Source organism: Pteronotus mesoamericanus, unplaced genomic scaffold, assembly GCF_021234165.1.
Source record: "Pteronotus mesoamericanus isolate MK-2021 breed Mesoamerican mustached bat unplaced genomic scaffold, CSHL_Meso_final scaffold_85, whole genome shotgun sequence".
Lineage (NCBI taxonomy): Eukaryota > Metazoa > Chordata > Mammalia > Chiroptera > Mormoopidae > Pteronotus > Pteronotus mesoamericanus.
The window spans coordinates 3,036,377-3,057,474 of record NW_026555329.1 but is presented as its reverse complement, the minus strand read 5'-3'; the positions used below and the strand labels follow the sequence as shown (position 1 = coordinate 3,057,474).

The 21,098-nt window shown below is 40.6% G+C and overlaps 1 non-coding gene across 1 annotated transcript; it reads right to left on the bottom strand.

The window, feature by feature from the left end:
* Positions 1-19,220: 19,220 nt before the first annotated feature.
* Positions 19,221-19,384, bottom strand: LOC129063592 (U1 spliceosomal RNA). The gene has a single exon (XR_008528377.1). It is a non-coding gene; the product is annotated as a U1 spliceosomal RNA (small nuclear RNA).
* Positions 19,385-21,098: the final 1,714 nt, after the last annotated feature.

Here is a 21,098-nt window from a genome sequence, read left to right as displayed (position 1 = left end):
TCTGATAGGACTGATCCTGTTGTGCTAAATCTATTTCGACTAATTTCCAAAATCCACACAGAGAAAAGACAGTCATTTCACAATAACATACAAACACTGAGTTACTATGTTGTATACCTGAAACAATGCTTATGTCAATTATACCTCAATTTTAAGAAAAGTAACACCAATGGTAATGTAACTTTTCTCATTATAGACCTAGCACTACTCTCAATAATGGGTTCTTAGATGATACAGAGCTTCTGTTCATATCAGAAATCTTCTAATGCCCTCACATCAACTTTAGTAAGGGCATTTCTGGAAACAACTTTATTATCCCTTTCTATGTTCTATTAGTTTTTTTATAGTATAAAATTTATATTTTGAATTAGCCAGGTAGACCCTGTTTAGATGATCCCTATTTTGTTGGCAGCCTCCAAAGCATTATAGTCTGGAGCCAGTGAAACATACGCAGCCTTCTCCCCATCAGGACCCGATCAGGGTGTTGACCTTGGCCATGTCAATGTCACAGAGCTGCTTCACAGCCTGTTGACCTGGTGTTTGCTGGCCTTGACATCCATGATGAACACAAGTGTATCGTCTCCTATCTTCATGGCTGGCTCAGTAGTTGGGGAACTTGATGGCATAGTGGTCAAGCTTGTTTCTCCTGGGGGGTGCTCTTCCAAGTTTAATTAGGTGGCCTCGGAGCCACAGTGTCTTAGGCCTCTGGAAGGTGGGTGATGTGCCTTTTTTTATTTTTAAATGTGGCTGTGGACTCCTTTTAGCACTGCTCTCTCCCTTGGCTTTGGCTTTGGGAGGGGCAGGGGCTTCCTTCTTTGGGCGCCATCTTCATGAAAACTATGTTGTATTAAGCTCTTATTGGTGCTGTAAAAAAAGCCACAAACTTAATTGCTTAAAACAACATAAATTTATTAACAGTTCTGGAGGTCTGAAGTCTGAAGTCGGTCTCACCGGAATAAAGTCAAGGTAATGGGGCTGGTTCCTTTCAAGGAGGCTCCAATGGCAAAGTCTGTTTCCTCTTGTTTTTGTTTTCTAGAGGCCGTCTTCATGTCTTGGTTTCTGACCCTTTCCATCTTCAAAACAGTAAAATGGATAAGTTCTGGGTTTGTATAAAGAAATACGGCCCTGGCTGGTGTGGCTCAGTGGGTTGAGTGTTGTCCCATGGACCAAAAGGTCACTAGTTTGAAGGGACTTACATAGGATAACTTCTGGTATCCTTGCAGTGGGGAGGAGGTCGGTCCTTGAATCAATCCCCCATGAATACCAAGAAACAAGTTTTGGGGGAGTGAAAAGTGATATATGGATTTTTGACTGTACAGGTTAGGGGAGTGTCAGTGTCCCAACCCCTCTGTCCAAAGGTCAACTGTACTTAGTATTCCTAAGAGACATGTTAATGTAATTTGGCTGAATGTAGGAGATAACCAACTCAAACTTGCTTTGCTAAGGGAATTAGTGGCCAAGAGACAAAATAATGGTGCAGGACATTGGCTCTGGAGTTTGGCTCCATGGAATTGAGTCCCAGCTCAGCTATTTATTGTAGTTCCTTAACCTCCCTATGCCTCAGTGTTCTTACCTATAAACCTGGGAGGATGATAATGATGGTATTTATCTCATGGGATTTTCCGAGTTAAATGAGAAACATGAAAAACTAGAGGTGAAGAGCTAGTACTTAATAAGGACCAGATAAATGTTATAACCAGTCTCACTGTAAACCTCAGGATAACAGGAACTCTGGACCGGCACAACCCTAAGACTGCCACCTCTGAGCGTTGGCTCTCCTCTGGAACTGATCACAAATAAAGTGCTGGTGAGCCCTGGCGGGGTAGCTCAGTTGTTTATAGAGCGTTGTCCCCGTATGCCAAGGATGCAGATTCCATCTCTAGTCAGGGCACATACGAGAAGCAACCAATGAATGCATAAATAAACAACAATTCGATGTTTCTCTCTCTGCTCGCTCTCTCCCCTTTTCCTCCCTCTAAATTATAATGAAATCTGGCAGCATCCAAATCCCAAGTCTGCCTCTAAAGAGACCTCTGTTAGCTGTCCAATTCACAGATCCTTTAAGAGATCTCTGGTTATCCTGGCTTGGGTCAGATGTCTTTCCTCGAACTTTAAACTGTAAAAAGATGTGTGAAAAAATATGATTGGATCAATCACAGGAAGAGTACTTTCCAGAAAAAGGTGGGTGTTTTTAATGAAATGTAGAACTAGTGCAAAGAATTGCAGCCAGTTTGAAAATGCCTTCATAACCTTTGTCCTTGCTTTATAGAAAACTGATGTAAATATTTTCAATGTTGGTACATCCTAGAACTTCCTATCAACTCTTATTTTCCAGTGAAGATTCAAGTCTGCCCTTTTTCTTTAAGTGTTAGGGGGAAGAATTGACTTGGGAGAGCATGACAAGAACATTGATATGTAAAGTTACTCTAGTTCCATGAATGCATCATTTTCTTTTTTTCCTCTCTGTGCCATTGAGTGACAGCTACCACTGGCACAGTCCCAGCATAAGGATGCAGTCGAGGGTTTTTTTTCACCACCAGCTACCAAATCCTGGCCCCACTGCCTGGCATAATTTTCACTTTTAAAAAAGGAAACTCAACTTTTCATCCTTATTCAGAAGTTCTGCATTTTAGCTTCTTAAAAAATAATGAGAAACTAACATTAAGGGATCTTTCATAGCAACTTTTTTTAAAAAATTGTATTTCAATGTCTACTGTAAGATCAAGTTTGGTGGTATCCATCAATTTTTACATGTTCCCTGGTGCATTTATTGGATATTTGATAATACCCTAATTTAATATTCCAAATTGTTCATTCTACTACATGAAGCTAGTATTTTTATTTTTTAAATTAATTTGGTGGGGGGAGAATTTTCCTTTTACTTTTTTTTTAAGATTTTGTTTTTAGAGAGGGAAAGGGAGAGGAACATCAATGTGTGGTTGCCTTTTGCATGCCCCCTGCTGAGAACCTGGCCTGCGAACCAGGCATGTGCCCTGACTGGGACTCAAACAGATGACCCTTTGGTTCACAGGCCGGCACTCAATCCACTGCACCACACCAGCCAGAGCTTTTTACTTACTTTTTTAAAACAATTGATTTGAGAGAGAGAGAGATTGATTTGTTGATCTACCCATTAATGCATTCATAGGTTGACCCCTGCATGTGCCAGGGTATTGAACCTGCAACCGTGGTGTATGAAGATAACGTTCCAACCAACTGAGCTACTCTGCCAGGGCTATTTATTTTTAAGTAAATTATTGTTTTTTATTGTGGCAAAAAGGACGTAACAAAATGTCATTCTTAATAAAATTTTAAGTTCACAGTACTGTTAACTATTAAGCTAAGATTTTTAGACCTCTAAAAGCGACTAAGTTTCTCAAAGCTCCAAGCCACTCCGATGAGCAGGAGGAGAGTCAAGTGGGAAGAGAAACAAGGGGCAGTGTCCAGGGGAAAGCCTAGGTGAGAACGGGCACTGGGAAATCCGAGAAGATCTTAACATTCGGAATCCAAGCCACCCCTTCACAAGGCCTTTTTGGTATTTCAGTAACTGGACACCTTTGGGTAGATCCCAAGATGGACTCACTAAAGTGAATTCATCTTTCTAGCAAATAGTGTCACAATGAGGTTCCTGTTATACCTTCTCACTCCTCCAGTCTCTTTGTTTAGCTTTCATGGGTATTTGATTCCTCTGCACCAGGAAAACTTTCTGAGTAATGGAAACTTATCTCCGATGTACTGAAAAAGATAAAAGTTTGAATATTTTGCAGAGGGAATGCTGTCGTTTTTATTGCAGTTTGTTAAACAGCTCACAGAAAGCTGTGCTCAGCACACTCTCAGCACCGGAGCATTACATACAATAGGAGAGGATTCTTAAATCCCACTTCTCACTTGTATGTCATAAATTGTATGTCCTATTTGGATACTGACCTCTCTACAGGTGGCGGTCCTGCTGGAGCAGAAGAGGACTGCAGCCTTTGCTCTTTCCCGTTTCTAGAATGCAAGTATGGGACCAGTGTTTCACTTTTTCACTGCTGGATCTTACCACGGCGAAGAGGACCTGGTATCAGTTTGAGGAGGGAAAGGAGGGCTCTAGATTTAAGTCTGGGCTTCAAGCATAGCATTTCTACCATTCAAAAACTCAGAAAGGCCCTGACTGGTGTGGTTCAGTGTGTTGGACATTCTCCTGCAAACCAAGAGGTCTCCGTTCAATTCCAAGTCAGGGTACATGCCTGGGCTGCAGACCAGGTCCTCAGTTGGGGGCTTTGTGAAATTGATGGATGTTTCTTCATTCTCCCTCCCTTCCCCTCTTTCTAAAAATAAATAAATAAAATCTTAAAAAACATTCAAAAAGGATCTGCCAAAAGAAGAGTAAACCCCTAAAAAAAAGCAAGCTCAGTATACAGTTCATATAAAGGATGGAAAGGGGAAAATATATATTTAAATTTTAGTCATGGATGATGTGACTCAGTGAATTGAGCTCTGGCCTGCGAACCGAAGGTCCCTGGTTCAATTCCCAGTGGAGGGCACATGCCTGGGTTGCAGGCCAGGTACCCGATGAGGGGTGCATGAGATGCAACCACATACTAATGTTTCTCTCCCTCTCTCTCCCTTCCTCCCCCTCTAAAAGTAAATAAAGTCTTTAAAAAATTAAAATTTAAGTGTTATTTGGGTGAGTCAAGTGCCTCACCCAAATAATGGGTGAGCAAATAATGGCTGAACTAATAAAATAGGCTTGGGAATTTACACTTTTTCCCCCCCAAATCCTGAAGCCTACTTCAAATTTGCCCCACGCAATTTGCAGTGGCCTCCCTTGCACTTACTGTTTTGTAAACAGTAATTTCTCCTATTCTTATATGTCTAAAAACATGGATTTGTCTTCAGTAGCAAATATGCATTCCCCTTTATCATATATATCCCAAGAAAAGTGGACTGGGTTGGTATTTTTTTGCTATTTTAACCCAAAAAGTTGGAGGAAAGAAAAGAAGGGAGAAGAATTATGACACTATGCATACATGTTCATTTTCAGGGATGAATTAAATCCATGATGGAATTACTATCGTCCCAACAAACAGGCTTAAATTAAAAATGGTACAAGTATTATGAAGTAAGTGGCCAGCCAAAAGGAAGAATATGCCACATTGAAGAGCCATGCCTCTGGTTGTACAAACCTGTAAATATATCTAAAGCCATTGAATTGTACACTTTAAATGGGTGAATTGTATGATATGTAAACTACATCTCAATAAGGCTGTTTAAAAAAATAAAGAGCGAGCCTACCCTCCCTGGAGCATGCCTGTGCCTTTTCCTTCCCCCTCTTCTACCCTCTCAAGCGTACATCTCCTAAACGCTAAGGGCCCCATGCGGGGGCGGGGGGGGGGGGGGGGGACAAGGGGCGGTGGCAGCTCAGCCTGGACTGATCCCCTGAACCTGTCTCCAAGGCCCCCTTTTCTCTGACACTCCTGTCTTGGCTCATTCATTTATTTTTAATTTTTTTAGGATTTTAAAGAGACACAGATTTGTTTTCCCACCTATTTATGAATTCATTGGTTGATTCTTTTATTTGCCCTGGAAACTTGGGCATATCTGGATGACACTCTAACCGACCAAACTGCCTGGCCATGGCCTCTCATTTCTTTCCTGTAACATTTCTGGAGAGCCACAGCAGCCTTGCCTGGGCTCTCTCCTGCTGCTGTGTCTACCCTAAGCCCTTCCTTGCTTCACTGTCCCCACCTTTAATGAATGTGCTCTCAAAAATTTAAAAATAAAAAATTGTAAAAAGAAGGAAAGGAGGAAGGAAGAAAATAGAAGAGGAAAGAAGAGGAAGAGAAAAGCTGGGAGATGAAAAGGCTCTTAGCTGAAGAAAATACTTTAAAAAGTCCTTGTTTTCTTTTCCCTCAAACTTTGATCAAGCTATCTTTTTCTGTCACCTCCTTGAAACTTTTTTTTTTTAAAGATTTTATTTATTTATTTTTAGACAGAGGAAGGGAGGGAGAAAGGGAACATCAATGTGTGGCTGCCTCTCTGCGCCCCCTACTGGGGACCTGGCCCACAAACCAGGCGGGTGCCCTGGCTGGGAATATAACCGGCAACCCTTTGGCTCACAAGCCCGTGCTCAATCCACTGAGCCACATCAACCAGGGCAAAATTTTCTCTGCTATTCTTGCCTCCATGTCTCCCTTCCTCACACTTGTATGGTGTCACATCTATAAAAGTCATGACATTATCCCCTACACAGAATTAACAGGATGATTACCAAAGTATTTGGCACACAATGACCTGAACTGGGTAAACATCTGACGTACTGCACAGAGCTGAGCTGGGAATGACAGACAGTCTGACGGGCAGACTTTCCAGTCAGCTATTGAGGAAGTGTACTTTGTGCTGTCGGAGGACTTAGACCACAGAGGACCCTGTAAGTCTATGTATGAGTGCTGGCAAGAGGACTCAATTCTGTTTCACAGACTCAGTTACAGTCTTAACTGTTGACTGGGATTCATTGCCATGACTACCAGGTTAAGTCTGTAGGAGCCCCCTTTAGATTGCTCTGAACTTCCTGGGGTTGTAGTGATTTCCTAAAGACTAGAAATCGAAATACCAGTCAACAGAAATAAATGAGGATGAAATGTATTTTTCAAACAATTCCTGAACTTTGGTAGATTTTCCTGATTTTTAACAGAAAGTAAAAACAACAAAAACCAGTTTTTACTAATTGTTTACTGACTGATTCTTCCTTTTTTCTCCTTGCCTCCAGAAAACAAATTCCAAAATCAAAGTGCAGGCCCTGGCCACGTAGCTAATGGGGTACAGCATTGTCCTGATATGCCAAGATTGTGGGTTTGAACCCCTTCACAGCACAAACAAGAATCAACCAGTGAATGCATAATTAAGTGGCACAAGAAATCAGTGTTTTACTCTCTATCTCTTCCTCTCTAAAATAAATTTTTAAAAATTCATAATCAAAGTGCAAAGAAAACTCCTAAAATAAACTACTAAGACAAGTTGGTGGATTTTGAGAATAATTTTTCCTAATATGTCAAGCTAACTATTACTACCGACTTGTGTCTATGTTGCAACAAACCAGTGGTTTAATTCTCAAACACAAGGAACAAATACCTTTAGGATAAAGACTCTAGAAGATTATACATTTTAAGAGTCCTTAGACTTGGATGGGAATTATCTTTTTTTAAAGATTTTATTTATTTATTTTTAGAGAAGGAAGGGAGAAAGAGAGAGAAACATGAATGTGTGGTTGCCTCTTGCATGCCCCTTACTGGGGACCTGGCCCTCAATCCAAGCTCACTCTGCCTGGGAATCGAACTAGCGACCCCTTGGTTTGCAGACCAGCACTTAATCCACTGAACCACACCAGCCAGGGCTGATCGGAATTTTTCTCAAGAGGCCTTACAGTTCATGCTTATTGAAAGGACTTATGTACTAAAGTAGTCAACTAAATTTAAGAATTTAAAAAAAATTGTCACGGTGATGGGAGAACTCAAGAGTTGGAAAATTTTAGTTTTAAGTAATAGTTAAGCCAAGTAATTAATGCACGTAAAAAGTTATCATTTCATCCCTGGGTGGTGTGGCTCAGTGGATTGAGTGCCAGCCTATGAACCAAAGGGTTGCTGGTTTGATTCCCAGTCAGGGCACATGTCTGGATTGTGGGCCAGGCCCCCAGCTGGGGGCATGTGAGAGACAACCACACATTGGTTTTCTCTCCCTTCCTCTCTCTCTAAAAATAAATAAATTAAATAAATAAATAAATAAATAAATAAATAAATAGATTAATTTTTTTAAGACATTGTTTCAGGAATTGAAGGTATGTCCTGCTCTGACTAGGAAAGCACAAGTAATTCCACCTATGCACCCCAGTAGACTGCAAGTAGTCAAGATGGTATCTGAGCCATTGTGCTCCAGGGAGAAACATCCACCACCCAGTACACAGATAAAGAATCACTGGTCAACAGATGAAATGATGCTATAGCTTTTTATCTGATTAACCTTTTTTTAACCTGATTAACCAATCCCCTTACCCACACTTTTCTTCTCCTTATAAAAAGGGTCAATTTAAAATGAAATGTAAGATGGTCTTTTAGGGTACATAACCTACAGTCTTCTCAAGTTGCTGGACATCTGAATAAAGTGCCCATAAAGATTCAATCATGTCTCTGCTTATTGATTGTGGTGGTGACAGCATGAACATTGACTTTTCTGTTTTCAGCAGTGCTCTTATTTGTGGCATAGAAGATGCTAAAATAAATACAACCACTCTTTTGGTCAAGATGGCAGTGTAGGCATACATGGCTCGCATCTTCATACAACCACATCAAAATTACAACTGAAATACAGAACAACCATCACTCAGAGCCATCAGAAATTGAGTAGAACGGAAGTCTGATAACTATGGAATTAAAGAAACCAATCCATCTAGACTGGTAGGAGGGGCACAGATGAGGAATGGGCTGGTCCCAGACCCACATGTGGTGGATAAAAAATCAAAAGGGATATCTCAGGAGTGAGGAGTCCCAGCCCCACACCAGGCCCCCCAAACAAGCGTTCCAGTTCCAGGAAGATAAGCCCCCATAACTTCGAGCTACAAAAACCAGTGGAGATTGAGTTGGTGGAAGACATTTCTGGAGCCACAGGCATTTCCTCTTAAAGAACCCACACATGGATTCACCTACTCAGACTCACTCCTTCTGAGCTCCAGCATGGGGGTAGCAGCTTGAAAGGCACGAATGACATACTGAGAGAGAATGAAGTGTCTGGCATCAAGGAAAGCTGAGGTCATTGTCTCTTTTCTAAACCCTCCCCCCACAGAACCACAGAGCTGGCAAGCTGCTACCATATCTGAGACTCCATCAACCTGGTTAACACTGTTTGACCCACCTTGGAGATACCCAGAGACTTGATCTCATGTAAGCTGCTTTTCCATATGAATAGCTAGTCTTGGCTCAGACTGCACAACTTCCTAAATCCTCTCAAACAAGCAAAAGCTGGCCTCAGTGAGCCCAGGCCCAGCACTAACAACCAGCATCCTGCCTAGATTCACAGCTTGGCTACCACTGGGAATCTCCAAGGCCAGCACAAGGAGCAGCAATCTCAGATTGCTCAATAGTTCATTCAGGGTGGCCCAAACAAAACACAGGTGGGGGCTGATGTTGGCTTGCACCCCTGGGAAACCCCAAGGATAACATACCCAGTGGACAGCTACATACAGACCACATAGGAGCACCACTACCCTGCCCATGAACAGCTGATCCGCCACAGAGGGTAGTGATTAATGGTAAGTGGTCACAGCCAATCCTTGCAGCTGACTGGCATGGGTAAATCCCTCCCATTTATCTGCCAACAGCAACCAAGACTCAACTACAAGAGGAGGGTGTGCTCAGCCCACACAAAGGTGCACCTCAGTGCCCACCTTGGGTGGTAAGGGAGATTGTCCCACTGGACTCTACAGGACACCTACTACATTAGACCACACTACCAAGACATGGAGTCAAAGCAGTTCTACCTAATATATAGAAACAAACATGAGGAGGCTGCCAAAACGAGGAGACACAGAAACATTGCCCAAATGAAAGAACAGATCAAAACTCCAGAAAAAGAGATAAACAAAATGGATATAAGCAATCTATCAGATGCAGAGCTCAAAACACTGGTTATAAGGATGCTCAAGGAACTTAGTAAGACCTCAACAGCATAAAAAAGATCCAGTCAGAAATGAAGAATAGGATAATTGAAATAAAGAAAAATTTATAGGAAAACAACAGGGTGGATGAAGCCCAGAATCAAATCAATGATCTGGAACATAAGGAGGCAAAAAACAACCAATCAGAACAAGAAGAAGAAAAAAGAATTTAAAAAAAAAGGATAATGTAAGCAGCCTGTGAGACAACTTTAAGCAGTCCAACATTTGCTTCATAGGTATGCCAGAAGGAAAAGAGAAGGAGCAAGAAATTGGAAATATATTTGGAAAAATAATGAAAGAAAACTTCCCTACTTTGGTGAAGGAAATAGACATGTCAGTCCAGGAAGCACAGAGAGTCCCAAAAAGATGAATGCAAAGAGGCCCACTCCAAGACAAATCATAATTAAAATGCCAAAGATTAAAGATAAATAGAGAATATTAAAAGCAGCAAGAAGAAAACAGTTAGTTACCTACAGGGGAGTTCCCTGAAGAATATCAGCTGATTTCCCAAAAGAAACCTTGCAGACTAGAAGGGGACTGACAAGAAATATTCAAAGTCATGGAAAGCAGGGACCTATAGGCAAGATTGCCCTACCCAGCAAAACTATCTTTTAGAATTGAAGGGCAGATAAAGAACTTCCTAGACAAGGAAAAACTAAAGGAGTTCATTATCACCAAACCATTATTAACCAAATGTTAAAGGGACTTATTTAAGAAAAAGAAGATCAAAACTATGAACAATAAAATGTCAAAATACGTATCTATCAACAATTGATTCTTAAAAACGAACTAAACAGACAAGCAGAACAGAGTCAGGATCATGGACATGGAGAGTATTTTGATGATTGCCAGATGGGAGTGGGGTGTGGGGGAACGGGTGAAGAGGTGCGGGGATTAAAAGTACAAATAGGTAGTCACAAAACAGCCATGGGATGTAAAGTACAGTATAGGGAATGGAGTAGCCAAAGAACATGTAGGCATGACCCATGGACATGAACAATGGTGGTAAGATTGCCTGTGGGAATGAGGGTGCTGGGTGGGGGGAGGCGAAGGGGGGGAAATCAGGACAACTGTAATAGCATAATCAATAAAATATAACTAAAAAAATAAAATAAATACAACCATACAGAAGTTAAGCAGAATGGCTGTACATACCAACCAATGATTAGACAATTCCAGTAAGAAGGTAGAAGATGGAGTGGGTTAACTATAAAATTATATTTCAATTTTAGTATGACTTGTTTTTCCACCTTGAATAAGGAATTCTCTCAGATTAATAGTTTGTATGTAGATTTATTGCACATTTTAAATTTTCTTACCAATAATGATTATGTTCCTTAAGAATTAATATAAATGTGAGTACATGAGATCTTTTAAAAAATCTATAGTCCAACTGGTGTATAAGAAATTGTATGATCTATGGCTCAACACCAGCAAGACAAACCATCCAATTAAAAGATGGGCAAAAGACCTGAGTAGACACTTCTCCAGGGAGGACACACAGAGGGTCCATAGACATAGGAAAAGATGCTCAACATCACTAGCCATCAGAGAGATGCCAATTAAAACCACAATGAGATATCACCTCACACCTGTCAGAATGGCTATCATTAAAAAATCAACAAACAACAAGTGCAGGTGAGGATGTAGAGAAAAGGGACCCCTAGTGCACTGTTGGTGGGAATGCAGACTGGTGCAGCCACTGTGGAAAACAGTATGGAATTTCCTCTAAAAATTAAAATTGAAACTGCCTTTTAACCCAGCAATTCCATTGCTAGGAATATACCCTAAGAATCTGAAACACCAATTTAAAAGAACTTATGCACCCCTATGTTCATAGCAGCACTATTTACAATAGCCAAGTGCTGGAAACAGCCGATGTGCCCATCACTAGATGTGTGGATTGAAAACCTGTGGTACATTTTACACAATAGAATGCTACACAGCAGAAAGAAAGAAGGAACTCCTAGCCTTCACAACAGCATGGATGGAACTGGAGATTATGCTAAGTGAAATAAGCCAGGTGGTGAAAGACAAATACGATATGATCTCACTTATAAAAGGAATCTAATGAACAAAATAAATGAGGGAGTGAAAGAGACATGGAGACATGGAGAGACTGACAGCAGCCAGACAGCAGGGAGGAGGGGGTAATGGTGGGAGGAAGGGGACGGGACTAGTTAAAGACATGTACGAATGATCCATGAACGTGGACATGGTGTGGGGATTGACTATGGGAGCAGGAGTGGGCCGGGCAGGGGAGACAAAGAGGGGGAAAATTGGGACAACTATAATAGATTAACAATAAAAAAAGAAATTGTATGATCTGTTTTTATCTGAATAATTATTTTAGTGATATGGGCCCCAAATACTGTAACTCCCATTACCACTTAGGTCTTTTGATGTCTACTAGCTTTTATTGTTTTTTAAAAAGATTTTTTTTAAATTTATTTTTAGAGAGAGGGGAAGAGAGGGAGAAAGAAAAGGAGAGAAACATCAATGTGTGGTTGCCTTCTGCATGCCTCCTGCTGGGGACCTGGCCCGCAACCCAGGCATGTGCCCTGACTAGGAATCAAATCAGTGACCCTTTGGTTTGCAGGCTGGTACTTAATCCACTGAGCCATACCAGCCAGGGCTACTAGCTTTATTTTAAAGCAGAGGTCAGCAAATTTCCTATGAAGGACCACTTAGTACATATTTCAGGCTTTTGTAGGTCATAGGATATCTGCTGTAATTTACAACTCTGACCCTGTAGCAGGAAAACAGCCAGAGATGAATGAGTGTAGCTATATCCCAATAAAACCATTGACATTGGATTCTGCATCTCATATACTTTTCACAAATCATGAAATACTCTTTTGTTGATAATTTTCAACCATTTAAAAAAAAAGTAAAAACCATTCTTTGCTTTTGGGTCACAGAAAAACAGGCAGATTTGGCCTGAAAAGCTGTAGTTTGCCAATCTGTGGTCTATGGGATTGAGTGGTCTGGATTCACATGCTCTGAAAGAATGGTTAGGAATCTTTACCTCACGTTATCAGTGGCAGGGCACCTTTTCATGACAGTACACCACTGCCTTCCAAGCACAATGTTGGGAAGATCTGGAGATCTCTATTTCAGCACCTCCTCCTCACTTCCGGAGATTTCCTTTCCCCTTTGTTGCCCAGGGCCTCGCCCCGTGGCACAGCACTGGGGACTACCACGGCCATGCTTTAAACCAAGGGTCCTTAACTTGATGCCAGAAGCCCCATGAATTTAATGCAAAACTTCATGGTAGGGGGGTGAGTGTGTGTTTGTGTGTTTCTAAGGAAATGGTCCATAATTGCAACCTGTTCTCAAATAATTCCATGACCAAAAGTTGGTTTAAAACTACTGTTTTATTTCTTTTATGTAGCATTCTTCAAACCCATATGTCATGTTTCATACATTTCAGAGCCACATCTCAGCGATGACAGGCATATTGAAGATGTAGCCCTCTCCACTGAGTGGGAAAAAAGACGTTGTGTGGATAGATGAGCACATGGCTGGAGTGTGGGCATTGTTGGAGCGGTCAGTGACGTGGGCTGTGAAAGAATTCACAAAGAGAAGAAAGTGTAGAAAGTAAAGTTTTTACTCACTCTCCAAGAAAGGAGAGGGGCCTGGTATGGAGAGATAGAACAGCATTGGGGTTTTATTGAGTTATAATTGGATTATAAAAAGGTAGGGGGTGCTGTTGTGAGGCCCCTGGGCTGCTGGGGCTGTTTTAACAGGAGGCTACAGTTTGTTACAATGTTATCTTCTGCCTATGGATGCAGGGAGCAGTTAGCCATGTTTTGTTTTTTGCTTTCCAGTAATATTCAGTCCTGGGGACAAGCTTAGAAGAGTAAAATGGCAGTCATGTTTAACAAGGTCATAGGCTTGCTCGGCAAATGGCGCCATGATTGCAAATGGCGCCATGGTTGCAAATGATGCTGGCTGTGTCCTCTCAGGCGTTGTAGCTACATCACCAAATGACCACAAAGGGCTTCTGTGCAATTGTAGAAAGAAGAAAGGCACACTCCTTGCAGAAAAAAAAAAATTATTTATTTGTATTTATGAAATAGAAGAAGAGGACAGAATCCCATGTTCTTATTCTGTGGAGGAATTTAATTACTGTGGACCATAAGGAGCCACATACTAAACCTGACACTCTCAGGGGAGGCCTGTATGGTGGCTTTACACACTCAGAGACCTAAGTAACCACAGAGAATGGTCTGAAACTAAAACTTTTTAAAAGCAGTTCAAGGCACGTAGTTCTGTTTTTTGTCCTTAGGCTAGAATCTCCCCTGGCAAAAGTTAGTCTTTACCTTAACTGAGCCTGTCTGTTGTCATTTTGCATCAATGATAGCATACCTTTGGAATGTGAAGGTCACTTCCCTTTTTCTGAGCCCCTTAGGCACAACCACCATACCAGAGCTGAGACCACAAATCCCCTCATTGTTATTGTTATCATGTTAATTGTCAACTGTTAACGATCCCTTACCCACCTATGTAAAAGAAGTATGTGTCTATCATTTTACTTTTTATCCAATCTCACAGGTTTCCCTGCTTTGCTTTCTCCTGCCTCCAAGTTTATCACCAATGGATTTCATGTAACACTCTTATACATCCTCTTTTGATTCTGATGTATAAAATAAGGTGTAAAACTGCCATTTTTCCTGAGCATGTTCTCAGTCCATTGAAGCTTTGCTTCCCAGCAATCAGTGCCAATTAGGCTCAAATAAACTTATAAAAATTTTTACAGGTTTGGACATTTCTTAGGTTGACATTTACTATGTTAAAAATAAAATAAATTTCTCAGCCCACTCCCCCCAAAATACTATTTTTCCAAGGTAAATTGGGTAAACTGAGAAATATTTTGCCCTCCATTCCCATCTTTTTAATACGGGCGCACTTTATCAGGGTCCTAAAATACAGGGTCCGGCAGAAGTAACATCACTGAGTGTGGTTGGTAGGATTCGTGAATGTCTCGCACGAGATGGACAATTTGAACATTTCACCTAAATTGTCATATGGTGTGCTTGAGTTATGTTAGAGAATTACATGCTTATTATTTTGTAATAAAAGATTTTTATGTAATAAAAATGGGAGGTTGTGCTGGGCCCTGCAGATACTCAAACACAAAGTTTCATTGTACGGTCTTAGACATGCCCTGCCATCCTGTGATCTCTCCTTTTACTTACCTGCTCCATTTCATACTGTCAACCTAACATCCAAAGTTGTACAGACTTTTTATAAGAATCTATTTGAACCAAACTGATGACCTATGGAAGGAAGCAAGATCTCAGATGCTTCCAAGACTAACAGTTTTCTAGCTTCTTTATGCATTTGAAATTAAGGAGGAAAAGTAAGGAAGATTACAGTGGAGGTGGGAGAAAGCAAGGCAGGGATTGGATTACAAGATAGTTAACAGAATCAAGATGGTGGAGGAGTGAGTGGAAGTCACATTGTCCTCCTCCCAGAACCAATATGGAATTAACAACTAAATTGTGGAGAAATCACCTGGAACAAACAACTGAACAATAGTGAGAGAGGAGCCTTATAACCTCAGACAGACAGAAGAATCAGCTTTAGCACAACCTAACTGCCACTTACCCTGGTCTCCAGCACAGGCAGGGGCAGAGTGGGTTAAAGATGCCTGAGGAGAAACTGGAGAAGGAGGTTTTGGGTAGAGAACCGAGAGAGTAGTCAGTGGGATCGTGGTGCTGACTCATCCCCCATATGGCAGTGGCCATCTTGCTCAGGCAGACCACTCCCCTGAGCAGCAACAGTGACAGAGTAAACAATAGCCCTGCCCCCAGGAGGTACTCAGTCCTGGCCCAGTAGTACTAAAGCCTGACTGCTGAGTACAGGGTGGCAGCCACAGATAGTAGATCCCTGGCTAATGGGGCGCAGAGTGATCTAGAGACACTTGAGGAGAGACTGGAGACAGAGGCTTTGGGGAGAGTATGGAGAGAGTAGCTGGCAGAATCCTGGTGCTGACTCATCCTCCATTTGGCAGAAGCCATCTTGCTCAGGGAGACCACTCCCCTGAGTGGCAGCAGCATGAGAGGACCCAATAACCCCACCTCCAGGAGGGACTCTGACCCGCCCTGTGGTGTCTAAGCCTAGCCTTCTGAGTGCAGAGTGACTAGATTAACAACTGAAGGAGAGAGCCACAGACAGTAGATTCCTGGAAGTCTCAAACAGACTGCCTAAGATCAGACAGGGTCAACATCTGACATCAACAGAGGCAGATCCAGAAAAAAAAAATCAGCAGTCTCTTACCATAGAAGTTCACACCACAAAGTCAGGAAATCAAGACAGATCAATTTAAAAACCAGAAGCAAAAAAGGAGAGTCTCACAAAGAATGGGAAGACAAAGAAACAACCCCAGTCAAAGGAAAAGGAGGAATGCCTAGAAAGAGAACTAAATGAAATAGAAGCAAGTAAACTATCAGATACTGAGTTCAAAACAATGGTTCTAAGGAAGCTCAATGAGCTCAGTGAGCTCAGAGAGAATTACCAAAAACTACAGGGAAACTATGAGGAACTTACTGCAAACTATATCAGCATAAAAAAGGATATAGAAGCTATCAACAAAAGACAAGAGGAAATGAAGAATACAATTTCTGAATTGAAGAACACAGTAGAAGGAATCAAAAACAGGCTAGATGAAGCAGAGGAACAAATCAGCGAGCTGGAGGATAAGGTAGAAAAAAACTCTCAGAAAGAGCAAGAAAATGAAAAAAGACTCAAAAAGAATGAAGAAGCATTTAGGGAAATGCAGGACAACCTGAAAAGTAATAATATCTATATAACAGGGATACCAGAAAGAGAAGAAGAGGAGGAAGGGATAGAGAACATGTTTAAAGAAGTAATGATGGAAAACTTCCCTAATTGGAGGAGAGAAAAAGTCACACAAGTCCAGGAAGCACAGAGGGTCCCTTTCAAGAGGAACCCAATGAGGCCCACTCCAAGACACATCATAATTAAAATGGCAAATATCAAAGACAAACAGAGAATCCTAAAGGCAGCAAGGGAGAAAAAGGTCAAAGCTGTCAATTAAAATGGAAGGCAAAATAAGGAGTTTCCTAGATAAAAGAAGGCTGAAAATATACACCTCCACCAAACCAGCATTGCAAAATATGCTAAAGCGACTGCTTTAAGAAGATGGAAAAAAAGAGTCTATGGATATCCAGTTCCTTTCACAGCCACCAATACTTGATATTACCAATATTTTTAATACTTATTAACCTGATTGTGACAGTGATGTGCTGTTTTAATTGACACTTTATTATTTGTTGAAACTAAACCTGTTTTTGTATATTTCTTGCCTATTTCTATTATTTTTAATAAGCTTTAAGTGACTTTTTGGTATTCTTTATCCATTTTTTGACTAAATGTTTGTAGAATTTTTTCCCTAAAAAAACCTATTAACCCTTTTTTAGATCTGTTGCAAATACTTTCCTATTTTATTACTTGTCCTTTAACTCTTTTATGTGTATATTACTATATAGTCTTAAATGTTTCATATAGTCATATTGTCAATATTTTATAGCTTATGGGGTTGAATATTTTACTTCAGGGTAAGAAAAATATTATTTTATATTTTCTCCTAAAACTCCTTAGATTTTACATATTGATTTTTAACTCACCTGAATATTTTTTGTATAATGTATGAAATAGGGCTCTATATTAGTTTTATTTCACGTAATAGTGGTTCATGAACCTTATTTGTTGAATAAGCCTTATTTTCTCCCATTGATTTGAAGTATCAATTTAATCATATATTACATGTTAGACAGATATATACTTTTGTTTCTAGAATGCTCATTTTATTTCATTGATCTACTTGATTATTTCTGTGCTGATGTTCTGCTGTTTTAATTGCTGAGACTTTATAATGGATTTAAATTTTTAAATATTTTATAATGGATTTTAACATTTAAAAAAATAAATAAAAATCAATCTACATTTAAAAAAAAGAAAGAAAGAAGAAACTCCTACCTTTTGTGACAACATGGATGGAACTCGAGAATATTATGCTAAGTGAAATAAGCCAGCTGGTGAAAGACAAATACCATATGATCTCACCTATAAGTGGAATCTATTCAACGAAATGAATTAATGAACAAAATAAACCACAGGTATGGAAACATGGAGCAGGCTGAAAGTGACCAGAGGGGATGGGGAAGGAGGACAATGGTGGAAAGAAGAAGAAGGGACTAAACAAAGAACATGTATGAATGACCCATGGACATGGACAACAGAGTGGGAATTGACTGTGGGAGAAGTGGGTGGGGTCGGAGGGACAGAGGAGGGCAAAGGGCGGGGGGGAGTTGAGACAACTGTAATAGAATAAACATGATTTAAAAATTAAAAATTAAAAAAGATGACTAACAAGATTGTGTGTTTACTTGAGGGTGGTTGCGACTTAATTGATAGGTGGGTTCACCTAGATGCACAGAAACAATGGACAGTGCTTGCTTCAGGCAAAGATAAACGAAAAGTTTATATGCCTGGGGCATGACCCGCCCAGTTAGGAATTCTGGATCCGGTCACCCTGTGAGATTACTTTCCACAGAAACCCTTTTCTCACTCACATTACCTACTTCTTTCTGCCTTCACTTACTCTCTACCTACTAATTTACATTTCTCCCTAAAAATAATTTTATGAATTACACTTCTAGCCATGAATTCGTTTCCTGGATCTACCCCATCATACTTCTCCTCATGGTATTGTAATTGCTACTTCACTTGCCTGTCTTCCTTTGACAAGCTCCCAGAGGACGAGAATTGTTTCTTGTTCACTATTTGAGCCTTTGTGCACAAAGATATGAATAAAATCTCAACCAGGTGCCTGTTCAAGCACCACGCACATCCATGTGCTCCCAGAACCTAAAGACCATTTCCGCATCATCCTCTGCAATTGGCCAAAAATTCAACTCACTTCACACAAACCAGAAACTTCCAGCCCTAGATGGATGCAGTTTATATATGTATGTATATTATTTCAAATAATCTCTCTAAAATCACAGTACATCTATATCACAGTGTTATCATATCATAGCAACAAAGAAAACACTAGTCTGACTATTTATTGACCCCATATCAATAATTCAAAGCCCATTGTTCCTACATGTAGTATTCCATTGTTCTGGAAGACTCATCTTCTATAAAGCTGGGATGGATGCCCAAAAAGGTAAAGAAATCCACTCTTCAAAACAGACTAGGAGGAAGAACAAATTGCCTGAAGTCACAATATTTTAAAAATGTGGGTTAAGAAATAGAAGCTTTTTATTTAGACATAGGCAAATTTAAGAGTGAATTTTATAGTTACATTCTTATATACATGCAAGTGCCCCAATTGTACCTGTGTTTCTTCTCTAATACACACTGGAGTATATAAATTTGTACCCAAAGTGAAACAAAGACTCAAAAAGGATGCCATGATTATTAAAATAAAGTTGGAAACTTTCAGGGGAAGAAAAACACTTAATGTAAAAAACCACACACCAGTAATTTTTTTCCCCTGGGGAGAGGGCAAACGCAGTCCCCCAGTACCACAAATTATGCAGCTGAGTTTCCCACATTTGGGGAAACCACGGAGGTCGGCACACCTGGAGTGTGATGAGTGAGCCTCACCCTGGGAAAACCACCTTCTTGATCACGGTATCTGCCCTTCCAGGTAAGTATCACCTGCTGGCAATCTTATAAGAACTTTTTTATGTAATAGAATTCTATGTAAGGTTAGTTACTTCAACAGGGAAATAGAGACCTATAATGAAGTGACTAATACAAACAGTGCCTTGTATACAATGCCTAGATGTGGGATAAGCGGGAGAGAAAATGTGGCAAAAGTAAATACCAAGAGAGCAAGGAAATTTACACTCCCAGCCACATATGCCTCTACAAACCACTTAGGGCTTGGCAAACCATGGGTAAGTTTACAATTCCCAGACGTGAGTAGACACTCACTGTTTAAAAATGAAACTGAGTTTCTTTTTCTAGTGATCTCCAGGAGGCAAGCTGGTTGTAGAGGCAGGAAGCTCGCTCCCTTAGATACTGCGTTAGTCAGCTTCCATGAGGACCCCCAAGGACCGCCTCCTGGCCTTTGTGCCCTTAGGTCGTTCTCCCCCACATTGCAGCAGCCTTGGTCTGTGTGTCCAAAAGCATATCACAGAAATGATGGCATGTCACCTCCAAGACATGCTCTAGAAGACTGCTGTCTGTCTGGGTGCTCTCGACCCCCAACTTCAACCTCAGATGGCTGGTTCTAGGGTCAGCAAGCTGCTCCGTGGAGAGCAGAGACCAGCCTGGTGAGAAACTGGAGCTTCCAGGCAGCAGCCACTGATGAACCCAGGGCTGCCGACAGCCTCGTGAGTGAGCTTGGAGGTGGAGCCCGCAGCCGGGTCTGGAGATCAGGGCAGCTCCCACCAACAGCTTTACCGCCACGCGGTGAAAGACTCCCAGAACTGCTCGTCAGCCGTTCCTGGACCCTAGATTCCCAGAAACTGTGTCAGATAATAAGAGCTTTTCGTTTGAAGCTGCTAGTTTCAATTTGTTACGCAACAATAGATAAGGAATACAGATGTCTTTCTTGTCTTTCACAGAGAACACTCAGAAAACTGGATGAAACTAGTTTTGTTAATCTGATAAGACTACTGGCATAGGAAAAAAAAATAAACCCAGAAGAGAAAATCAAGCAAGTGAAGTAGTACCATTTATATCATCTTCAAAAGATTTTCTTTTTATCCATGAAACGATGCTGGTTGAGGATGTCTGCTGAGAAAGAGGAGAGAGAAAACACATACTTCTCCTCATCTGTTTTCAAGGAGATGGTGACTCACTCATTCATTCTTTATTGAGCTCCTAGTTCTTTATAAAACTTTTAAATGGTGTATAAAAGTGGAGTTCAAATGGCACGTGCCTAGCAGAATGTCAAACATCAGAGGAATGGCAGATTATGGCACAGATATATTATGGTCTCGAAACCATTTGAGAAGAATTTTGAGGAGGAACATTTAAACTGGGAAATATTATGGAAATATTGCTAATATAGAACTAAACTTGTAGAATATTGCACTGTTTGTAGATAAAATGTATAATGTAATATCAAGTAATATGCATTAAAGGAGAAAAAGAGCATGAAAAAAACCTTAGTTATGATTGTCACTGGCAGGAGGTGAGATTATAGGCAAGTCTTCTGGTGTGGCAGGTACAGTAGTAGGTATTTCCTCACAGGATAGCATAATAAGTAGGTTTTGGAGTTAAAAATCCTGGCCATGTACTTAAAAATTGTATAATTTTTGGCAAGTTAATTAACATTATACAAATATTATGTTAATATATGTGTATCTCTTCCTGCCTCTTTTCTCTGTCGATCCATCATCTATCTCCACCTCACTGT